Consider the following 25835-nt stretch of genomic DNA (forward strand, 5'->3'; position numbering starts at 1 on the left):
TCCCAAAAGGTTATATACAGAATGATTATATAACACTTCGGAATGACAAAATTATAGAAAAGGAGGACAGATGAGTGGTTGCCAGGAGTTGAGAAGACAGGAAGGAGAGGTGCTTGGTGAGGGATGTCGGTGCGGCTGTAAAAGAACAACAAGAGATCTTTGTGGGGACGGAAATGCTCTGTCTTGACTGTTTCAGTATCAATACCCTGGTTACGATACTGAGCCATAGTTTTGCAAGATGTTACATTTGAGAGGAAATGGGTAAAGGTAAATGGGATCTCTTGGCATTATTTCTTACAACTGCATGGGAATTTACAATTATCTAAAATTTTTAAAAGTTTGAGTTTTATAAAAACAAAATGTACAACATCAATATCCTGTATAATATTGCTTTAAATGCACTCAGTTTTCATAAGTGTTAAAAATACTAGTGTTTGCATATTACACAGCTTTTGCTTCTTTTTCAGCATATCCTTTATTAATGAGTGACTGAATCTGGCACCAGTATTTTCTGCTTATTTGAACCCACTCATTCAATTATTATATATTATTCCACATTCTCATCCATTCCAAAAATACATATTTTATCATGCAAGATTTTTATCCCTCATTTTTATTTTTAAAAACCAAATTATGTTAAGTAGATGCTTCTCCTGAATATATTTTCTGAAATGTCTTAATTCCAATATAAACTAAAAATAATAATAGCACAGATAATCTATGAGTTAGTAAAAATATTCTGTCCATGAATGGTAGAATAAGGAATGCATAACGTATTAAATATACCTCAAGCATATTTCAAGATGAAAACAAAATTAAAATACTTTGAACAAATGACCTTTTTGAATGTTGAAAGGGCTACTCCGTGAAAACTTGCACTGACTTTTGGTAGTTTGTCCAACAATTAAAGTAATTAATTTCCTAATGAGGCAATCATATTGGTCATAAAAATCTGAAATATGTATTTAAGACACCCTAGACGTGTTAATTCAAGCCTATTATGTAAGAACAACAGAAATAATAGTTACACTGGGATCAGTCACAGTATCTTTGTTAAAGAAACACAGAACTTTGTGTAAAAGGAAGTTTGCCTGTGGTTTTCAGAGGGAGAGTCCCGTGAACTTTGGCAAATACTATTTTGCAAATGGCACTCTTAAGACCAGTCCCACCAGCAGTGACCTGACATCTGTAACTATTCTAAGCAATGCAGCAAAGCATTCTCAGGGTTCCTGTGCGTCTTCTCACATGCAGACTGTGCAGTTCTCATCAATAATTGAGCTTGTTTGGACACACCTTTCTGAATCATGTTTTTTGAACTGAAAAAATACATTCACTTGTGAGTCAGTCAGGCATCTGCAGAGTTGCACTCTTGGTTCTTTGCTTTAGCTGGCCCTCTTTTGGGTTTATTTGGCCTCGCCTATTGATCAGGTGTTAGATCCTCGGCAGGTAAACATATTTGTAGGCCATATTCATTTGCTTTGGGTCATTTACTTTGATTTTTATTTACTTTATTTACTTTGGTTAAATTGAGATATCCGCTATTTACAGATATCTGTAACATCTGTCCGGTAAATTGGCTGAGAATCTGAGGTCCTAAAATATGAGTACTAATATTTCACACCATTTCCCTAAATAAACTAGTCCCTTTCTTGGCAACTTGATTCTGACTCTTGTACTCCTGGTTCACTTGATTGTAAATCACAGGTGTGTAATTCCTACAGTTGCCCGACAAGACTGCAAACTGAAAACTAAACACTCATAGGTAACATGTGGGGAATACTACCGTGTGCAAGGATAGATCATTATGAAAATTATTGACAAAATAAGTACTCACGTATCATAGAGTATATTGTTCCGTGTAAGACAATGTATTAAATTTTAATAAATTTTTAGTCAAGTCTCTCAAAACTAAGTTTACAGACAAAGTCATAATACTTATCATTTTGGTAAAGATGAAAACTTTAGAGTCAAACTAGGAGTCCATCACCCACTCTCTCTCATTTAATAGCTACAGAATCTTAGGCTATTTTCATAACCTCTCAGGTGGGACACGGCACTTAAGCCAGTGCTCAGCATGTAACAAACGCTCCACACGCGGCGGCCCTGGCTGCTGTCATGATTGTGACCACCAACGCAGCCCCTGCGTTACCCCCGTGCTTCAGCTGCTACTGCTTACACTAGAGAAAGGAAAAATAATAAAACTATAGAGACGCAAAATATAATTATCCTACACTGATGGTTTCATGATGGGAGGAGTTATTTAGTTGTTCCAACAGTTGAATTACTGATATTTTATGATTCAAAAGATTGAAATGTTCTTTTATCAGATGTTGTTAGTCATTAATCTCAATTTTTAGAGCATTTTAAGTCCCAACTCAGTACTCCTGGTAGCTATGTTTTGCTTGTGCTGTGACAGTTCAGACAGTTAGCAGTTATGGTTGGTCATCATCAAAGGACATTTCCTTGATTTGGAATGGCGTTAGCTTAGTAGATAGTATCTCTCATGTGACGTGAAATAATGTGGAACAAGCTTATTTTACCTAAATTCAGATGAATGGGAGAATTTCAACTGTCGTCCACTGCTTAAAAATAATAGCTTTTGAAAAGAGCTGTAGCATTCAGATTCACAGTCAGAAAAAGACAGTGGATATTTGTAATAAATAGCATGTTAATTCTTGTGCAAAATCACAAATATTCAGGGTATATTTTAGTGTGTTGATCCCTGGATACATCTGTTTTTCTAATGTGAACTGTCTCCCTTTGTTTCATGTTGAAAGTAGTTTCAATTAAAAATAAAATTGCTAGTGTTTTCAATTTCCAAAATATTACCATAAACTGATTCTGTGTATTGCAGCATATTCATACCTTCATAGAATTTATTCTATTTACAGAACTTACTGAATAAACATGTGTTGCGTAAGTGTTGAATTCGAATTGCTATACAAGATGCAGTTCTGTGTACAAAGCCATAAGGTAAAGATGATTGTTATGCAATCTGCTCTCCTTTTCTGTCACCATATGAAGCCAAGTTCACTCCCTACAATTTTATTAACATGTACTTCAGTCCCCATGTTGTCAAAGTTAGAATTTAAGCAACCATTCCAAAAATAAAATTTTGGAAAACGTACTTTGCATGAGGTGGAAAGTGATGACTGCAATTCTATAAAGCTATTTCGATGGTTTTAATTTTCACTAGATGGAAGACCACCGAAGCTGCTGAAGGCTGCAGCCCTGCTTGGCGTATTTGCCTGCAAGCTGTACTTCAGTGCACAAAAAAGAAGCCATACGTAACTAGTAACATGACTATCAGGGTGTGAAATGTCCAATTTAATTTCACAACTGACTCAACAATTTCTGCATTTCTAGGGAAAGGGCATTAAAGAGCTAAGCAATAGGCCATTTTTATGCCTGGAGGTAATCTGTTTCATGTTTGCAAAACAAGTACGCTTTCCTACGTAATTCAAACATAGGAAGAAAAATTTAAATATTGAGAAATTATGTTTTGTTTGTGCAATTTTATACCAACTTTTAGAGGATTAATGTATCTCAATTTAAGAAACATTTTCACATGTTCTTCAGGGAAGATAATTAATTAATATATGAAATTTTTAATTATAATATCTAAGTCTTTTAACATTGAACGTGATGTTGAAATAATGCAGCATACATATTTGAGATAGTTTTGAGTAGATGTCATAGAGGCAATTGGATCACTGAAACACCAATAATAGATAAAAAACTATGTAGCAAGAAGGAAGAGGTCATTATTATAATCTCTAAAATGACTTTTCATTGAGCAATAAAATAGAAATTACACTTTATGGGGTTTTTAAAAGAAACTAGGAGTATTTTTATCTTTCTTCACTGAAGCACTCAATTCGAGACTCTACAAGTGTCACAAGTCAAATGCCAATTATGATTTAATGAACATGAGTCAGTGGGGAGCTAAAATAACATGGGTCTGGTCACCTAATTTTCTAAAGTAGTACAAAGATTTTGCTACCTGAATCAGGGTTTTTCAGACATTGTTACACATAAGGATCACCTGGAAAACTTGTTTAGGTGCAAATGCCTGGATCCTGCCCCAAGATATCCTGCTGATCTATGGAGGACCAGAAACCTACTAAAATGGACTCTCCAGGAAATTTTGAGGCAGTCCACACAAGCAGGAGTCTTTTAGGCTATTGATTCAATATATTGTATTTTAAGATCTAAGATGCCATCAATTGTAAGATGCATTTTTCAGTACTTCTAAGAAAGAAAAAAATAATGTCAATTATACAATCTCATTCATGGTAAGATGCATCTTAACTTCAGCAAAGTTAAAATGGACTCATCTTGGATGGTTTTAATACCGTATCAGTAATCTCTACCAAGCTTTTGACATCAGCTGGATAGCAGTTGATTCAAAAATCATAAACTCTAATAAAACTTAGATCCAACCAACCAAACTTGTTTTATGTGTACCATATACTCTGTCAACAGTCTTGATAGGCATCTGTTCCTGTGATCTTTTGCTGCATTAAGAAACACCCCAAAACTTAGGATGTTTAAATACTAATTTATTATTATTTTACTCAATTTGAGTCATCAAATTGGGGGATCAGCTGGGCAGTTCTTGCTTGGGACAGCTCATGCCGTTACAGTCACATGCCAGCTGGAGCTACAATCAAAATAAGGCCCACTGGCCTCTTCATATATGACTTGGGCTTTGCTGCATGGGTAGAGTATTCTGAGAGGAAGCATTTCAAGAGTGAGGGTTAAGACTGAAGCTGCAAGTCTTCCTCCCTCCCAGCCTCTGCTCTCTGTGCCCACAGCATCTCCTTCTCTGCATTCTGTTGGTCAAGAGTGAGTCACTGTCAACTTACAGTCAAGGAGAGGGAGTTACACAGGGGCGTGACTGAAAAGAGGAATGGTTCATTGTGGCACCATCTTTGGAGACTAGCTGTACAGAATCTTTATGTTTTATTTAATGTAATCTTTGTTACAAATTCTAGAAGACACTTGTCAGCCAGAGAGAGCTGGCTCTGGATAACTCACGGAAATGGACACATTTCAAGAAAAGCAAGCTCTTAAACAAGATTACACTGTATAGCACAGGGAAATATACACAAAATGTTATGATAAATCACAGAGAAAAAAATGTGACAATGAGTGTGTATATGTCCATGAATGACTGAAAAATTGTGCTGAACACTGGAATTTGACACAACATTGTAAAATGATTATAAATCAATAAAAAATGTTAAAAAAAAAAAGAAAAGCAAGCTCTTCATATCGTCTGTTGGCTTCGTTACTGACAAGTCCATTCTTTAAAAAGTTCCTCATTTTATTGTCACCTTCTTAAATGAAGACACTTGCTTTTTCAAGCCCATTTGGTCAGACCTTGAATGCAGAAAAGGCAATCTGGGCTCCCCATAACTCCTCAGCCTCATGCCGCACTCGCATCCCTTCCTTACTGCACTCTCCCCTCCACCCTCCCCACACAGCTAGGGCCAATGGGGGGGAATCAGGAGTCATTTTTTAATTAAATCGGCATGTTTGATTGGGGAACCATAAAAACACCTAAGCAGCATATCAAGCGATTATTGCTGCGTTAACTCTGTATCAACAATGTCAGAGCTTTTTGTTTCCTGTCCAACTGAGCTTCCACAATAAGCCAATGGGGCAGGCATTATCATCCTCATTTTCATGAGGAAAGTGGGGTTAAGAGAGGCAAGGAACCAGACAGCAGTAGGGAGTTGGATCAGATGGTGACCACCGGGAAACTTCTGAACCTTGGTCTCGTAACAGATACTTGAGTTTGGACTCAGTTGATGCTGAACTTTCTCTCAGTTGATGCTATTCTTCCTGTCCATAATTATTCAGTGTTTCCAGTTGCTTCCTAAGGCAGTTCCGTATTTATGATGATACACTGTTATTGTCAGACTACAGGAGGAGACTTGTCTTCCCACTGCTGCTGTGGTAGAGAAAATGTGTGCAGCTTCTCCCAGTGCCATGTCAGGTTGTCTAAATAATCTTAAAGAGAAGGTAGAATTTAGCTTTGTTTTTGTGCTGCTTAAGAACAGATTTTTATATGCTAATATTCCATTCTTACCCATTAAGACACTTGAAACAACATAATGTTGCGAACTTAGAAGAACATTGCATGTCAGTTTAATGGGACTTATGGTGAAATTCAAGAGCTGATCCCAAAGATAATACTATCCAGAAAACCAAAGACTAATAAGGAAAGTAGTGCTAGGAGTCCTTATACTATGTTTTCTAGAGTTGCCCTTTGTTTTGTTCTCATTGTAAATTTAGCAGCTTTTATATGTGTAAGAAAAGTGATGTTGAGTTTGGGTGGAATGTTCTGCAGGGTTGGGTGTGCGACTTCATGATAAGAGAGAGTTAGCCTTTTAAAGACACTACTGGAGGGAAGCTGAATTCTGCTCTCAACAGTGTCAGCTTGCCTTCCAATGAAGCCAAACCGCTTTACACATTGGTCAGTACAGGTCAGTCAGCTGCTCAGCTACGACTCTTTCTTTGTGGTAACCTCATCCCATCCCCAGCATTGTTTTCGGTCCTAAGGGGAAAGCTATACAGTCTCAGTGTAAAAAGTTACTGCCTGGGATTTTTGCCCCCAAGTCCTCATTCAGCAAGTCATATTTCTATGCATAGCCACCATGTGTGAACAATGATCACCTCTGCCATCAAAGGGTCTTGCCGTGTATGGGAAATACAGACAAGTAAGCAATCAAGTTATGGGAGGGTAAGAACAATGGGATATGGAAAGTTGAAAGCGCTGGGGAAAGTTGAAAGCACTGGTGGAAGACCTCCCCGCACTTGAGGTCTGGAAAAGCCTTCCCGGAGGGTTACTTCTAAAGCACAAACCTGCAAGAAAACTAAGAATTTATCCAGATGAAAAAGCATTCATGGGGAGGAAGAGTGTCCTCGCCAGAGGAATCAGTTTATGAGAAGACCCACCAGTGAGTGAGGGAGCGTGTGGTGGACCTGAAGAACTGAGAGATGGTCGGCCTGGCTGTAACCTACAAGATGTGGGGTGGAGGTGGGCGCCATTGTGTTGGCGATGTAAACCAGGGGCACATCCTGCAGCTGTGCTAAGTATTCTGAACTTTTTCTAGAAGCAAGGAGTGCCAACAAAATCTTTTAAGTGAGAAAAGAACAAAATGACTTTTGCAATAGATAAATAAATGAATCTCTCAGAAGGTAATTTGGAGAGGAGAATGGTGGTTGGGGAAGAGAATGGTAAATGACTGAAGGTAGAGTGGCCTTGGAAAAGCTTTCTGGCCATTTAACAGATGGCTGAAGTGAGTGCTGAGGGAGCAGAGTTTTTCCTTCATTCATTAATCTAACATAAATTTATCTCAAATTCATTTTAAGTCATTAGGGGATATAGCAGTGAATGGACCAGACAATATCTTTGCCATTATGGAGTTTATGTGCAGAAATGAATGCATGTCAGGTATCACTTATGCTGTAAGGAAAATGAAACAGGATAAGGAGATACAGAATGAGGGGATGAAGGGGTTCTTATTTTACAGATGATGCTCAGGTACAGGTATATATCTCACCCATCTCTTGTCTCTGGATGCTTCCTGTCTGAGAAAAAAATGTGATGTTGGCTTATCCCTTCATCCCATATTCCTGTAGTGCCTCTGTGTAGCAGGCACCCTGTGAGACCCTGTGGCAACATGATATGGGTTGAGAGGCAGGAAAGATCAATCAAGCAGTACTTTGTAGACCATGTTAAAGGTTAAAGGTTAAAGGTTTGGATGTTTCTCCTGTGGACAATGGAAGCCATTGTAGGGTTTTAATTAAGAATTGCATGTGATTAGATTTGTATTTCTAAAAGAGCATTCTAGCCACAGGGAGAAGACTGAATTAACAGATCAGGAATGGGTTCTCTTCAATTAAAGGGAAAAGAACAGATTTACCTTGCTTAGCTATTAGCAGTGAAGGCTAAATTTTTTCCCATTCAAAGAAATGTAACTTTTTTTTAACCGTAAATGAAAGTTTTTTTCTCTGAAGCAGAAAAAAATTGCTTAGGCTAAAACAGAATCTAGTGTTTTCAAAATTTGTTACCACCCAATCCTTTGAATTCCTGACACGTGTTTGCAGACCCATAAATAAATCTCTTATGTATATTTTCCCCTTTTGAATGCCAAACTTACTATTTTGTGAAGGGTAAGATGTGAGTGTGTGAACCAAATGAACCAAAGACATCCTAATGTGTTCTTGCCTATTGATGGGAGAGATTTTGTATCTAAAGAGGAGTAATATTATCTTTATCCATGACACTTGATTGGCAGAAAATACTCACTTTATTATGAAAACACATCACTCATTTGTTTCCACTGCTAAACAACTTTCTCATTAACATTTTATACAAGTGGAAGGTTAGAATATTTGTTTGGATAACATTATGTAAGGAAGTATCTTAACACAGCTTTGGCCATATTAAAAATGCCTTCTGTGCCATGTTGCTCAGATGGCATGTTTATGAATAAGTTTTCAAAGCTCCATATGCACAAATATGAAATATGAAGTCTTTCTTCAAATACTAAGAATACAGCTCATTCTACACTTGCTAGTTGGTCTTACTAACATTTATCTGTATCTCCACATCCCAAGATTTGCAAATGAGATAATTCTGTTGCAGTATGCCGCCGAGTATAAACAGCTGGTTCTCTTTGGCAAGCAGAGTATCATCTGAACATTTAATGCAACCCTTCCTCTAGGATGCCTTTTATCATCAGAATTTAGGGAGGGACAGTTGCTCGGCATATTTTGAACGTACTATTCCCTGAAGTCTTACAGCCCATGGATTCTCTTGATAACAACAATAATAAGAGATATGGGAAGGACAAGATATTAAAATTAAGCATGGTGAATGAAATCTTATGAACCTATAAGAGGGATAATTAAGGGAAATGGTTTGAAATTTTAAATAGGTCATTTAATATAGTGATGGAATCTTAAATTATTTAGTGGAGCTTTGAGGAGCCACAGTGTATCCAAATACGTAGTAGGCGTGAGAAAGAGTTTCATTCTGTACATGACATAAAATATGAATAAAATAACCAAATATTTCCCTCTGGATCCCAGTAATCCTTATAGAAGCATAATTCTTCCATTCTTTCACAGGTGGAAATAACACTCATTGACACACATTCATAAAGTTACAAATAACAGCACACAAAAAGTCACCAAGACGAATTTGACAATTTGAGAAGGAAATTACATGAACAAATGTAAGAATAGAAAGAGTAGTCAGTGCTAAAGTGTAGTTAGTACAACTGAGAAATGCATTTTAATTTTTATTTAATTTAAATTCATGGAAACAAATTTAAATAGAAACATGAGGCTATTGACTATCACCTTGGACATGCATGTCTAGGCCATGAGAAGACTCTTTCTCTCTGTAACTATAGGACAAGGGACAATCATTCAGAGCTGGTCCTACAGCCACTGCAGCCCACACTTCACAGGACGGCTAAGACCTAGACAAAGCAGTAGCTCCAGAATCCAGTGTTATGTCAGGCTGGGTGGCAGATTATCCTGGAAGACTCTGGAGAAGAACTGGTCATTCTAAAAGCTCATTCAGAAGCGGTGATAGCCTAGATGAGGGGGCTATTTTAGCTACCCAAATGAGCGATAAGCAGTATCTTAACTGAAAATCAAATGTTTCACGGGGGAGACATGATTAGCTAAGACAAACTCACTGTGGTGGTACAGATATCACTTGATGATGTTTCAAATGTTTCAAAATGTTGCTTTTTTTAACTATTTAGATCAAGTATTTATTTTGACCTTTTCTTACCTCTATACTCTAGGGAACCTTATTTATAGAGTACATTTTGAAGGTAATTAGCAGTTTTCTGTACTTTTTTTTTAAATTGAATTAGTCAGTTACAATGCATCAATTTCTGGTGTACAGTGTCCCAGTCATGCATATACATACATACATATATATATATTCTTTTTCATATTCTTGTTCATTAAAGGTTATTACAAGATATTGAACATAGTTCCCTGTGCTATACAGCAGAAACTTTTCCTAAATCTATTTTTATATATAATGGCTAATCAAAATGTTTATTTTTTAACATTTTTTAATTGATTTATAATCATTTTACAATGTTGTGTCAAATTCCAGTGTAAAGCACAATTTTTCAGTTATACATGAACATGTATATATTCATTGTCACATTTTTGTCTCTGTGAGCTACCATAAGATCTTGTATATATTTCCCTGTGCTATACAGTATAATCTTGTTTATCTATTCTACATTTTGAAATCCCAGTCTGTCCCTTCCCACCCCCCTCCCCTTGGCAACCACAAGTTTGTATTCTATGTCTATGAGTCTGTTTCTGTTTAGTATTTATGTTCCTTTTTTTTTTCAGATTCCACATATGAGCAATCTCATATGGTATTTTTCTTTCTCTTTCTGGCTTACTTCACTTAGAATGACATTCTTCAGAAGCATCCATGTTGCTGCAAATGGCCGTAGTCTGCCTTTATTCTATTCCTCATAGATGTCTCCAAGGCATCTGGTCTCTGCAAGATGGACATAGAAATGCCATAGTCCCATTACAATCTTCCAAGCTTTTTTTATTGAGGGATGATTTAGCATAATGTTAATCTGATTTTAAAGTATTATTTTCTAGTCCTGTTAATAGGTCCTGAGATTATTTGGAGAATGCTCACCATTCTATGCATAACCTATCTGAACTCAATGTTCTTACAGCGTACCGTTTATCTTGAATCATCCCCAATGTCATTATACCAACTCAGGGTCTGTGGTAGCTTTTCCTGCATTCCAGACAGAAATCTCCTATAAATAGTGCTCTCTTTATTATAGGATGGAATAAAAATAGCAGCAAATAATTTCTGAACATTGATTACATTGTTCTAAGTGTTTTACTATATGAACTCACTTAACCCTCACAAAAACTCTGTGTCACAGAGCTGACAAGGCCCACAGTCTCTCTCCTGAGCCTTGTCCTTAACCATCAAGCTACATTGTGAAGGTAGATATATTCCATTAGAGTAGTTTCAAATCTATGCCATTAGGATCGCCATATTGTTGTGCTCTTTTATTAGCATCATTCCTGATGAGGATAAACATGTTTCTGAGGTAGGGGGCCTAACTGACAGGAGGAAAACTCTATATAAGGGCTCATCCCATACTCCCCCACCGACCCTGAAATCCTTCACCGCTCACTGCACCCAGTCACTTCTGGGGCTGGACCATTGCTGACTGTTAGAATTCGGAAGCTTGAAAAGGACAGGCAGTGTTGTGTTCAGCTATTCAATAGCAGAATATAAAATAGAAGCAGGTTTGGGTGAATCTGATCAATATTTATAGCTAAAATTGGACAATTTAGCTCCTCCAAATAAGTGCACATCAGTGAAGATTTTATTCATGAAAATACTTGGATAATTATTTTAACTCTACTGTTTAAAATGTCTTCATGTACAGGGTTAGAAAAAGAGGCCTTGAGAGTAGTAACAATTAACTTGAGTCAATTACTTGACTGTTTCCCATCAGGGCAGTATATTGTTACAACAATGAAGTAACTAATTGCAGCTCTATCTGCATGAGGTTACCATAGCTCTGATTTGGGAATCAAATGGTATTTCCCCCTTGCTTCTGAAAGTGGCAAAATGTTCTTCCCACGTAATACTCTGGGTGTGTCCTTCTCATGGATCTCTAGGCTTTCTGGTTCAATTACAGTACATCTTTGTCTATTTCCTCTGTCTTATCTTCTCCATTTGGGCTTTTTAATTATAATTTCATAAAGTACCCGTTAGAATCAGTCATTGACCTTGCTTTTTTACTTATATGTCTTTTTGTAGGGCTCACATGTTTATTTTGCCAGCAATAATAATGAGATAATAAAAACAGTGTGCAGGAAACAAGAAAATAATTGTATGTTGTAGCTCAAATTTAAATCTTTGGAGCCATACTTCAAAACTGAGCAGTGATATTTGCTGTTGCTACTGGTTTGGTGGGCTTCTGGGGGAATATGTGGAAGGATCAAAGAATGTGGGAAAAGGAAAATAAATAAGAGGAGAGCAAAATGCTGTGGTGAAAGAGGGGCTCTGTTTTAGTGTCTACACAAAGAGAGAAAATTTACAAGATAAGACTTGAGGTAGGGTAACTGAGACAAAACATCAGCCCCAGTGAGAGAGGACTTCGGAGCTGAAGTTGATCTGAATCCTGTTACAACGTGAGACAAAAATGGAGTAAGGCAATGGATTCCTACCAGAGAGAAGGGGAAACTGAGGAATGAAGAGAGCAGAGTCCAATACTGCAAACATGCTTTACAGGTGGAGGGGAATGCTCCTTCCTAAGTGGGGAGGGGATGCTGGGTGAGCGGAACAGGTGAGAGTTAGTGAAGAAATGATGGTCAAGAGAAGACCCTTTTTTCCTACCTCATCCAACATTAATTGTTCTGAAATATTAAATTTTTCTTCATAGTAAAGTAATATATATATTATGGATTACACATAAAATAACTAAGAAAATACACCTACAGAATGTCTACATTTAGTAGTGACAGAGGCTCAAGAAAAACAATGGAATGTAGCCATAAATACAGAATAGCACTGGAGTGGCCAAAGGCAACTGTCAAGGAGACTAGGAGAGGGGAGAGCGCACAGCTAACGCTGATGGGCCTCGCGCATCCAGCTTTGTACTCAGTGATTTCATTCATTTTATCTTATTTTATCCTGAGAATATCCCTTTGAAGCTTGTTGCTTTATCCTGATTTTGTAGATAATGTTAATAACCAACTTAAGATCACATTACTTTTAAAAAGATGGAAATGGGATGCTCACTCAAGGCTGGCTGATTTCAAAGCTCGTGTGCTTCCTGTCCTGCTGCTCCTCGCGGAATTCTTATTAGAATCAAAACAGCCACGCTGACTCTTTAGAATAATTCCACTCTTTGCGGCTAATGCTTGCCAAACTTTTTATACCATATAGCACCGTGGGTTAAAGAAAATGGATCATTCACTTCCATTGCACTGATCTATTTTTCATAAAGTATGTATGTGCATGACTCTATAAAAATATAATATCCCTTATGAAAATACACAAGACTTTAAAAGTATGAATTAAAGCTAAGTGTAATTAAAAGTGCTGATATTTCCAGCTAGGATCCCAAACAGTTGTCTAATTCAGCCACAAGAGTAAACAGACCCTACTGTGGAGAAAGCTGTTCCATATCACCATTACCACCTCCTGTAAAGCACTGATTGGGTCGCATAAATACAGCAAAATACCAGTATTTTAGCCTCTTCAGCAGGTTATGATAACGATGACTCCATCATGGTGGCCAGCATATTTTCTGGTTTGACAGACGTCACAATGAACTAAAGGACACGGCTTCCTTACTTACTGCCTTATGAGAGGAGCTGCCACCTTCGTGCAGCGCTGACATGGGATTCAATGAGGGGGTGAAGCAGAGGGTACTTGTTCTTTCTGAATCTCTGATAGAGCTTAACTGCTCATCTTATGATGGCACTGCCCTCCTCCTCGTCCCCAAAGATTATTTATTTCAGGTAACGTATTCCCACATGCATCAGTTAATTGGCGCCTTCCCTTCTCTCTGCTGTTTTTCTCAGTGTTGGGAGGGGCAGAAGGTGAAATCAAGCCCAACAGGCCAGGGGAGCAGAGATGTGGCACGCAGAGGCTGCAGCTGTGATTACAGGCCCGTGCGTGGAGCCCTGTGAGAGGACGTCCTCACTGTGAAGCCTTCTGTTTTGTCAATACTTCTATATCCATACTTGGCAGTCAGTTCTGTCTCTTTGGGGTTTCAGCATAAACCCCAAAGTCACTAATACCAAATTTGAGCAGCTTTGCATTTGCATTTGACAAATCCTAAAAATATTTTAGAAATATGCATGAGCCTGAGGATGAGATCAAGCTTTTAACATTTACATTTTTTTTTCCCCAGCGGGGAAGTCTCTGATCTTCTCCTTAATTTACCTGTTGTTGATTTCCTGAATCTTTTTAAACCCCTTGCAACCAAGGCTGGTCTCTCCATCAGAGAAGCAGTTAACCAGGTCCCTGACTAGAGTGTACCCAGCATCTGTTGTAGAAGTATAAAAGGGTCACCCAGCACACAAAGGAGACGTCCAACCAGCACAAATCAGCACGGAGAGTTACCTGAGGGGATACAAGGCTAAGGTGGAGCACTCGTACAGTTAAGAGGGTGTTTGTGACTAGCTGAGTTTGTTTTTCAGACTGCCAAGACTGGAAGGTTAGAAATGACATGTCTATTTTGAATCAACATAATTCATATTCTTCAGCTTTTACCTGAGAAAAGAAAACGTACTTTATTTTTCCCTATGCAACTCCAAATCCAAACAAAGAGTTGCAGAGGTGTCAACTTTCATTTCCTACACGTGTTTCAGTATTTTATTTTTTCAAAGAACAAGAGAGCAGTTTTCAAAAGATCGTGTGCTGCCTGAGTTAGATGGATTAGTAAGCCGATAAAGAACTAATTTGTTTTTATACATAGACAGGCCTCCTTCAACCAATTACTGTAGAATGGAATAATAAAATTTATTAAAATATCATCATTACAAAACCAATAATTATTATCAGTAAAATATGGCAGAAGCGTACCAATTTCTGGGCCAAGGCCTGAAGAGATGTAGTTTCCACGTCTTTATCTTTCAGAATCCTCACTGTAAGAGCTGTAAGCTATAGTGTGTGTCCAAGCTATCTTAAAAAGACTTCATGGGAGAGGAGCCTTGAGGCTACAGAGAGAGAGAAAGAGAAGCTTAATGGAATTGAGCCTTTCAGCCTTGCTAAGATCCTGCATGTGTGTGTGAAGCTGCCTTGGACCCGTCAGACTCCCCTAGACATCAACTGGGTACAACCAGCTGACCCTTGTTGACGTCATACGGAGCCCAATAATTGCCCACCCTGTATCAGTTGCTTCCCTACAAAATTATAAACTGCATTAAAAGGTAGTTGTTCTAACCACTTAATCCTCAGGGTATTTTGTGAAAGTAATGGATAATTGACCTGATAGGTATGACTAACTTCATTACTTTAAGAATTAACCTTTAAGAATTAGGATATTATCAATTCAAGGTTAGTAAATTTCAAAAAGCAAATATGATATCTGAGGAAATGGAAATATAAAACTTTATTTCAGAATCATACCCTTTACTGAGGAAGTCCCTAGTCTGATGTAGTCACATAGATAAAGCCACAACGGCAGTGTAACATGATATTCTTGTGTCTTCACCACCCTGATAAGTGAGCTGATGTGCTTTCTTTAAAGTCACGTACTCTAAACCATTGTCCCAAATCTTTGGATTTTGCAAACATATACTGTCACATCAAATGTGAATTGACTCTGTTATAAATTTGTCATAGCTGTCTGCTGAGATTCTGTATCCTTGTAGATTTAAAACCTATCATACAGACAGATCCCTGAATCCCTGATAATCTATAGAGTTTCTAGAAATGAAGACTGGCAGCTTCTCCTGCATTCCTCCTCCTCCTTCCCCTCCTTCTCTCTTCCTTTCTATATGTCTTGATCTCTAATCTCCTAATTCCACTGAATTAGTTCTATGATGGGTCAATTTACCATTCTCCTGGGGAATATTTCACACAGATGTGAGATACTGTTCTTTGTATTATTATTATTTAAAATGAAATTATTCCTGAAAAGCATTTTATGTGCTTTCAGACTCTAGTGAAGGTTTGATGTGGTAAAGATTTTACATGAGCAAGGCTGCTCTTCTGGTGCGTTTCCATCCCTCTCCAGGGATCTCCATTCCAGAAAACTCGATTTTTCACTTAGTTTTGCCAAGAAATTGCTCTTGAATATAAACATGAATGGCAAATGGCCTTTCCCTTAGGACAGGTTATTAGGAAGATGGATATTTAAAGATAAAATTAAATTAAACAAGGTAAGAATGAGTATAGCAAGCAAAGACATTATATGAAGCTAACTCATAACACATACCCAGGTTCTGAACTGAACTGTCTCAGCCTGCACAGCGTGCTTTATATCAACGTTATGTTTTCTTTCAACTGAGTTATAGTCAGTTTACAATGTTGTGTCAATTTCTGGTGTGCAGCACAATTCTTCAGTCATACGTAAATATACATATATTCATTTTCATATTCTTTTTCACTGTGAGCTACTACAAGATCTTGAATATATTTCCCTGTGCTGTATAGTATAGACTTGTTTATCTACCCTATATATACCTGTCAGTATCTATAAATCTCGAAATCCCAGTCTGTCCCTTCCCTCCACCTCCCTCTGGCCACCACAAATTTGTATTCTATGTCTGTGACTCTGTTTCTGTTTTATATTTAAAATCACGTGTCTTCTTCATCTTTTTTTTTTTAAGAGTCTACATATGAGTGATATCATATGGTTTTTTTCTTTCTCTTTCTGGCTTACTTCACTCAGAATGACATTCTCCAGGGACATCCATGTTGCTGCAAAGGGTATTATGTTGTCATTTTTATGGCTGAATAGTATTCCATTTCATAAATATACCACAGCTTCTTTATCCAGCCATCTGTCGCTGGACAGTTAGGTTACTTCCATGTCCTGGCTATTGTGTATCTTCCTCCTATGAACATTGAGGTCAACAGTGTTATCTTGTTGAGGTCAGGATGCCATTTCTGTACTGAGGAGAAATTTGTGGACAGATGACTGAAACTTTCCTATTGGCTTATCTCAGTCTCATTTTAATGTTTTCCTGTCTGATTAGCAGGAGGAGAAGGAGTTTTTTGTGAAGTTGGATGCTTATAAAATTGGGGGATTCTTCTTAAGAGAAAGGACAAACAATTTTTGAATGTGAAATTCATGTCAAAAATGAGAATCTGTTTAAAGCAAAATAAGTTACAGAGAATTAGTGCAGCTTTTGAGCTTCTGATCCCATTAGCAGTCTACCATAAATACATCAAAGGACTTGCCGGCTGCACTGTGTCATTCTTGCCCTCCTAGAATACCTGGTGACTCCTGCAATTCTCCCCACTCTCAGGGGCTGTGCTGGGGACAAGGGTACTAGTTTCATGGTAAAGCTTCCTCTGTTGATTTTTGACACATTTTCTTAATGTCCACTTAATTTCCATATACTTTTTTCTGTCAAAATTTATTTTTTATCTGTCCTACCTTCATTCTACAAACTTCTATTGAGTTTATTAAATGTTTTAAGTACAGTAGTCAATGCTGTGGTCAAAGTTACTTCTGACACACCACCTGCTCTCAGGAAGCTTACAGTCTAAGGAGAACTGCCATGGAAGCTAAAAGTTACAGTATAATGTGTACTACAGGAGAAATATGCTATGGACATTAGACTGAGGACACAAAGGAAACAATGGACAACACCTCTAGGCAAACAGAAGGACTTTGTAGAGATGATGAAGCCTCCACTGAACTGTGAAAGATGGGGAGGATCTGGGTGGGCAGAGAAGAGGACAGGTGTTTGGGGCAGAGCCCTGCTCAGATATAGAGGAGTGACTGAAAGCACAGAAGCCCAACATAATAGTTGGTACAGTTACCTAACATGACCAGGATGAAGTATGTGAAGGGCCTTAGATCTCATAATGGCAAACTGCGGTGCCGCCCTAAGGGGCCTGCACCTACTGCATGAGAAGCCTGGAAATGCTAATGTCTTGTAAACAGAAGCTCTGCATAATGGCAGCCTTGGCAGGGATAGGGCGGGGGAGTTTGTGAGAGGAGGTTTGAGGAAGGAAGTGGAAGGACCAGTTAAAAGACTGTTTTGTTGTCACAGTTTTGGTTGCAGTCAGTTTTGCCGCTGCTGCTTGACTTATGACAAAGGAACCTTTAAAGGAAGGGGAATAATTTACTGGGAGATGTGGCTCTTTGAATGCGGTATCAGATGGTTTTAAAACTATTCCTTGATTCTAAGTAGAGCAAACCCATCTCTATTTTATCTTTTGATTAATGCTCAAAAGTGACAGAAAACTACCTGCAAACAAAACCCAGACGTGAAAAAGTGATTCATTGTAATGTTTTTCCTGAGAGAAAATTATTAAAAATTTTTGAAAGTGATCATACCCCAATGTCCATGAGGCTTAAATGATTGTGAACGTATGGTCAGACTGAAATGTGATGGTGACCTCTAGTTGCCCAACGTACATTGGGTTAATTTTCATTCTTTGCGCCAAGGAACCAGGTAGGTTAAAAGGACTGGATGTCAGTAGGAGAGAAGGAATTGGAGAAAGACCAAGGGCAAGAAGGATCATGGGTGGATGAGAGCTCAAAAGAAGTATCCAGGACCATTACACAATAAGGATTTAATGGCTTAAATAGAAGGCATAATAGATGATTGAGGAGAGACATCAGACACCAAAAGAGCAGAGGAACATAATGTTAGAAGAATGCTGGAGAAGGCAAAATTTCCATCATTTAAGAAGTGGGAGAAGCTCCATTATCTAAAAGGTGGGCAAACGCCAGTAAGCCTTTGCATGTCCGGTGATGAAATACGTGGCTGTGAAGGATAGATCGTGCTTGGTTTCCCATTATGTGCTTTTTAAACATATATTCTGTGCCAACTTGTTATCTCTAGGCCCCTTAAATGATGCCACAAGCCCAAGGAAACATATATTGAAGTTATGTTTAAATCCTCTGAGATTTATTAGACTAACGTCTAAAATTGATCAAGAGAACTCCACTTCCATCCTCACTGATTTCTGGTTTATCACAAATCACAGCTCCAAACAATTACTTTAAGATTAGACACTGATTCTGTACAACCCATGTCTGATGATGATTTGTGCACACATCCTTCTCCTTGACCTTAGTGCTTTCCTTTCGAAAGGCTTCGAACGCTTAATCTTTCCTTCCTCCTACATTCTGCTCCAGCCCTACTGGACTGACCATCAGGTAAGGGCAACACAAACACTGCACAGAGAGGAACTTAGGGTGAGAAGATAGGAGAAAAGCAGAGACATTTTCAGAAAGAAAGAATAAACAAGTTGGTTCTTGCATTCAACATAACTTGCACTTAAGTAGAGAATATGTATAAAGAACACTAGACAATATAAAAATGGCAAAAACCGAAAATTTTGAGTGTTTTCTGAACTCTGACCTAGTATGTTGAAGTTTTGGTAAGAAGGGCAGCTTTTGGATCACAGAAGCACTGAACACGTTTTCTGTGGGAGAAGGCTGGGTGGGGAGGGACATGGCTAAGTGCTGTTCTAGCAGTGTGGGTGCAAGCAGAACACATTCTTTAGTCTAAAGGAGAATGTGCGCTCTGTGCCCATTGTTTCTCGTACAAGATACCAGAGCGTGTTGTGTTATCATGAATAAAGGAAAAGATGATTTCAAGGCCTGCAGCTTCTTTTGTTACTTTCACTAAACCATTCAACTGTTCTGAAGCTCAGATATGTTTATCTAAAGAAATGAAAACTTCCTAATTATTAGAATAACATATGATGAGATCATGTATGTTAATATGTAGGAGGGTTGAATAAATGAACAAGTAGGCCTTATCTTCCTGTCAAAATAGCATATTTACAACTAACTGGTGTAGTATTCACTTCAGGTTAAAGCTTTGTCAGTATTGAGAGAGAGACATGTTATGACGTCTCTTTCAGGCCAACTAAACTGAGACCTAACCTGACTCTGACTCTGTGAGGCGTGGCTATGCTGCTAAGTTGGACAGCGGACTGTTCAGGGCTGTGGTGGTACAACGGTATCTGAAGTGCTGTGTATGCACTGGGTTGGCTGTTTTATCCTGTCCTACTTTACAGCAACTGAGATGACCAGCACCTACGTTTCTGCACGATATTTTAGATGTCATCCTTTAAAAATGTCTGTATTTGTGACAGGCAATATTTAGCATTTATCTTCCTCTTGTCAGGGTATTTCCAATTACATTTTAGAAAATTCTTTAATTTAGTCATTCAATTAAGTATGTAGCCATTATAAAGCAGTTTTTCCTAGATGAAGCATTTGGGTAACTGGCTGCCTCAAAAGTCAATATAGAACCACATGTTAACAATGAGTATCTGTGAAAGACAGGATTGTGAACAATATTGTCACTGTGTGTGTGGTTGTCTGTATGTGTGTGAATTCTGTTTCTTTAAACTATTTTTAAAAGAAGATAGTATAATATTAAGTGGATTTGATTAATTGAATAAAAATAAAGTAAGTTTCTTCAGTATTCTTATTTAACAATATTCCATATGGAGAAGGAATGAGACAGCCATTGAAATATTCTTTTCTCGTATGCATGGTATTTGCCTAAAACATGCCTACTATGTTTGATTCAGCTTTACGAAGAAAAGGAATGAATTTGTTGAGATACTTACTCCAGAGGAGGAAATGGAAAATACGTGTAGTTTACTACCCATAACACTAGCTAATGTTTATTGAACATTGATCATAACAGGGGCTTTACATCTATTATCTTATTTTATTTTCATAAGGTCTCATAGAACAGATGGGCTTCAACAGCCCCGCTTTAGGACTAAAGCTTAGATACCCACCAAGCTGAACTTGGCAGATTCTCTGGGCACGTGTATCCAGGATCTAGAGGTCCAGCAGAGGAGAAGTTTACTGATTTGGCTGCATGTATAAATAAGTATAAACAAATCTAGCTTCACTTCTCAATCTTTCCCTACACCTGACTCTCAAATCTGTTCCTGAATTATTTCAGAACATAAGCCACTTTATCTTTAAAAATATAGTTTAAATCATATCAACCTCCTGTTTAAAACAATATTCCACTGAAATTAGAATAAAGCCCACCCTCGGTCACATGGCCCACAAGCCTGTGCCGCGTCTGTCTCCTTACTGCCTCCCTGACCTTGACGAGGACTCTTCTCTTTCTTGCCATAACGGCCTTGTTTTAAGTGTGCACAGCTCACTGCTGTTTCAGGACCTTTACAATGGATATTCTCGCTTCCTGTTCTGACCCGGCACCTTTATCACTGCTCACTGTTTTTGACCATTCAGTTCTTCGTTTAAATATCATCTCCACAGAGAGGGTGTAAGATCACCCATTCCATATAATCTTAACCAAAGCAAACTTTCTTCCCTCCACCTTAATGCTCTCTATCCCCCATACTGTTAATTTCTTTTTTTTTTTAGTACTTATCACTATTTAAAATTATTTTATGTATTTGTTCATGTTTATCATTTGTCTTTCCCAGCTTAAGCAGGCCAGGAGTTTTACCCATCTTATTATTGACTCTCTCATCAGGACCTAGAACTGTGTCTGAAATGAAACAAACAAATCTACAACATATTAAATGAATGAATAGATAAAATTGATGTGACATCAAATAAATATATTCAGAAATATCTTCATTCTCGGACTCACATGGCCTTAATACTGTGAAAGATCTAAAAAGATTCACCTGCTTTAGAAAGCTTTCTCAGTTAGATGCTTCATATCACATGTTTATTAAGCTCATATCTCAGTTTGCCCAGGAGTAGGAAGTGCATTAACTCCCAGTGTAAACCATAACATAAATAATCACCTTGGGGTGGTTCTGGCTGCTAGAAAATTCTTCCTAAGATTGAGGTGAAAAGTGTGTGCCTTTTTAGCCTAAAGTCATGCGTGAGACTACCCACTGGGACCGCGGAAGTCTTAAGACCTCAGTTATTTGATAAGCACTGTAATATACATTGTGAATCTTATCGTCTGCAGGACAAGACATCATAAGTACATTTAACTGATTTTTTTAATAAGATGTCCTTTTATTGTTTTTTATATATATTCCTTTCTGGACATCTCTCATTTTGACTATATGTCTTCTACATTGTGGGACATGAAATTTGTGGTAAACATAATTGATTGTCCTGTCGCCTGCTGGTAAATGTTTAACAACTGACTCTCCTAGTCCTGATATAAATGTTGGTTAATATGCTAGTTTACTGTAATGAATAAGATGAAAGTGACACAATAAAGACCTAAGTCTTTGTTCTTTCATCAGCATCATGACTCCATGTAGCTTAAATGTGCACTACAGTATCTTAACACATAATTCCTGATAGCTTAAGGGGATACCTGACAATACTGGTTGAGTTTGTGGCTGTTTTTCAGGCATATGGAAGACACAGGGCTAGCCAAACGTGATCCTCAATCACGTCTACGACACCCACAGCTTCTTAGTAGGAAGGAGAGCCTGAGTGTGGAGTCTAGGCGTGGGTAGCTTGCTTAATTCCAAAGTCTCAGCCTTGGCAAGTAGCCTGGGCTATGGACAAGCATTGACCTTATTTTTCCTTTTTTTAAACTTAAGAAAATAGTTCACACAATACCTTCCCAGCAATGCATCCCATCCTGATTGAGGGAGAAAATCGTGGCTCTTTTGAAGTTTTTCTTCTAGGCAGGTTTCCTTTCCTGTTAGAAACAAAGAAACAACACAAATTTAATTTTAAAGAAGATGTGTCCAAAATTCTCCTTTAGGAATGAGGAAGGCCTATGTTACAGTTCTACGGCGATGCAGTCTCATTCTTGAGAATGTGAGCTTTCACTGCAGTCCTGGATTTTAGTCCCAGCTCTGTCACTTGGCCAACTGCTTAACCTTTCAGAGGCTCAATTCCTTCGTGTTTAAAATGGGAAAACTAAAACTTAGCTATATTTTATAGCTGAATCTGCAATTAATGTCTTGTTTTCTAGCAATGAGCAAAAAAAAAGGGAAAGGGGAGAAGAAGGGAGCCCAGACAGCAACTGAATGGAATCCTGCGCACCTACTTGGCCAGAGGGAGGTGCTATCAGGAACCTATACAGGGTCCTAGTTAATGCTAATAAGCACATCCTGTTGGATTGATTTCCTGTTTATTAGCCAAAGATAATTCTTGCATTTTAAACTAAAAGTGTACTACAACTGTCATTAGCCTTGTCAAACTGCTAAATTTGAAAAATGCTAGTACAATTTTCATTTCAAAAATCACAATATTTCCTTGATCCGTCCCAACATCCTTTCTCTTTACTGCTGCTTGCTGAAGGGCATATTACCTTTTAAATTCTGCATCTTTGTTTCATAGCGCACCCTCATTTGCATTCCTAAAATCCGATGTTTTCTTTCATAGAACACAGTATCCTATTTAAATATTAAAAGATGCTTTTTGAATGAAGGGAATTTACACTGCCATAAAAAATGCTCAGAGTGATGCAGGATGTTTCCTTTTTATATTTCAATGATTCTTTCTCTCTAAATTATTTCTAGTTATGGAGCTAACCCTCTCAGCCTTCAGGGTGTATTAAAACTGTGGAAGAGGAACAGGCAGCAAAAAGAATTGAAGCAAAAAGAGTTGACGTCATAGTAAAATTCTGAAAAAAAATCAATGTATTTATTTTCTAATTAACTCTCACCAAGGTGTCTTATTTTCTTGATTGATTGTTTCATTTGACCTCCTTCAATTGGCAGGGCAGGGCTAAGCACATCTTGGGTTTGCAGCTCAGCAGCTCATTGTTTTACTGTTTGTGGAAACCCAATCCCTTGTTCCATTTGACTTTCTTTCCTTTCTTGATCTCCATTCTCATCCCACTCACTTTTACTGAGACGTTTGAAACCCTTACCATTTTCTTTTAAATATCTTTTGTAATTATACGTACTTTAAGTTAACTGAATGATGCCTTATTCTGTTTCCTACTCTCTTAACTCAACACTATGATTCTGAGGTCTGGATATTATTGCTGAATGTATCTGTATATTCTAGATATATCTGTCAAACATTTGTAGACATTTTTTCTATTCTGTATTTTACAGTTACCTCTATTGTGTCATTTTATAAAAATAAATTTGGTGTTTTTTTAAGTCCAAGTTATCCTTTGTCTTCCTTATATGCTTAGTACTTCCTTATACGGTTAGACCTCTGGGTCTTCTCGCCCTAAAAGTTGTGTAGCCTCAGCCAGTCAGATATTTTCTATTTTCCTCTTCCTTGCTCTTTACTCTTTATCCTATAAAAATCTCTTGCCTTCTGCCCATTTTGCAGTTCTCTGCAATATGACAGTCCACTTCATGGTGTTAAATAAAATTTGTTTATATCATCTAAATTATCTTCTTTAATGATTTTAACAGTTGAATGAAGTAAAAAGAAATAAATTTAGTTTAATGTGAATCTACTGTATATTATAGACTTTACCTAGGACATTTAAATGATTTCACCACGAATTATCTCGTTAAATTTGAAAGAAATTCCAAGTCTGAATGGAATAAATAAAACTTCTTCTGAGGTCTAGAATCTGATAATGCCAATTGAAATAAAGTAAGAAGAGTGAGCAAATCAAAAGTACCTGTGGGAAATAGTATCTTTCTTGGTAGATTCTTCAATTTATTTGGAAAAGGGTCAGGCAAAATATTAACCTGTAGTATGTGGGTTTTAATTTTGAGGTTTCAGACTCATTCAAAACCACAGGAATTTACAAGTAGGAAAAGGAGGAAAATACGTAATTCTTTTGATAATTAAAAATTTATGAAACAAAGTCAAGAAAAATACATTAATTAGGCCTTCTAAACCAACTGAAGAAGTTTAATTCATTATACTTCCTCAGATCTCGAGCAACTTGTTACAAATCTGATATGAAATCAAAGAAAAATAATAATATATTCCTTTATACTCTTATACTCCTTATATTCCCTTTTTGGTTAATCTTACCACATCTACTTAGGGAACCAGACCAGAATAAGGAAGCACTTCCATTTCCCAAGTCATAAGTATCTTGTAAAATGCATACTTGGAAATAGATCCCCACTAAATTACTTGTTAATTCATTGTTAAATTCATTGTTAAATGAATGAATAAGTAAATAGAAGGCCATCGAAGTCTACTATTGGAATTAGATAAAGACTAGAGAAGTAGTCTGTCATTTTTTTTAAATTGCCCTAAGAATTTGAGAATACACAGACCCACAAGAAAATACTTTCTTCCTCATTTGAGTAATTAAATCAGGTTATGTATGTAAACCAACAGCTACCTTGTTTGTGCTACATTCGGGCTCCGTTTTTCTGCTGAATTTGGCGCCGCAATCTCGGGGCGGCGGCGGCTTGGGCGGCGGCTTGGGCGGCGGCTTGCTTGGGCGGCGGCTTGGGCGGCGGCTTGCTTGGGCGGCGGCTTGGGCGGCGGCTTGGGCGGCCTGTGCGCATGCGCACAGACGCCCCCCCGCCGTCCCGCCTGCGCAGTCGCGGCCACAGCTTCTGGCAAGTTCACTCTCAGCTGCCGAGGAAGCGACTCCGGGCGGAATTGAGGAGAACCCGCCCCGACAGTGTGGAGGGCCGGAACGGACAGGGCCCTCTTCCCTTTTAAAAATGTCTTAGCAGAGAACTGAGTCCATTTTGGCTTTAATGAAATGTCCTGAAGGAGTCGGGGAGAGAATGCACTTTCCTTCCGTGAAGAAACACCGCGCAGGAGGAGCGTGGAAGAGAAGGCCCGGACGTTCGAAAGGAGCCGAAACTCAGACGGCCCGTCGGGGAGGACGCGAGAGCCTGCGAAGGTAAGAAGCTGCTTTTCTGTTCTGGCTCCTTTCTACTTTGTACTAGAACTACCGTCACTAAATTGTATACGTTTTCAGATAAGTCTTTAGAAAACATAATCTTAAGTCTTAACAAAGTTCATTCTGCTACAAACTCTTAATTTTCGTTGTTTAATTAGAAGGTGCTTCTAACACATCTGATCCAAAGGTCTCATTAAAACCAGCAGGAAAAGCTTTAATGCCAATCATGCAGAAACTACGTGGTTTGACAAATTCTTTTTAATGGTCTTGTAAACATATTAAAAGCAGTTTCAGGCCAAGAAATGTAAATAAGATGAACCAATTTATACTTATGTAAACACATAGCATAAGAATTACATTAAAAATTAAAC

General features: G+C 37.9%; 1 long non-coding RNA gene across 2 annotated transcripts; it reads right to left on the minus strand.

The window, feature by feature from the left end:
- Positions 1 to 10361: 10361 nt before the first annotated feature.
- On the minus strand, positions 10362 to 25102 carry LOC116277793 (uncharacterized). Of its 2 annotated transcripts, XR_012064340.1 has the most exons (4): positions 24949 to 25102; positions 22287 to 22368; positions 14642 to 14775; positions 10362 to 10561 (listed from the first exon to the last, which is right to left on the minus strand). It is a non-coding gene; the product is annotated as an uncharacterized lncRNA (long non-coding RNA). The 2 variants fall into 2 exon arrangements; XR_012064341.1 differs by lacking the exon at positions 14642 to 14775 and having other exon boundaries at positions 24949 to 25044.
- Between the last annotated feature and the right edge of the window lie 733 nt (positions 25103 to 25835).

The sequence above is a fragment of the Vicugna pacos genome, chromosome 26, assembly GCF_048564905.1.
Source record: "Vicugna pacos chromosome 26, VicPac4, whole genome shotgun sequence".
Taxonomy (NCBI): Eukaryota; Metazoa; Chordata; class Mammalia; order Artiodactyla; family Camelidae; genus Vicugna; species Vicugna pacos.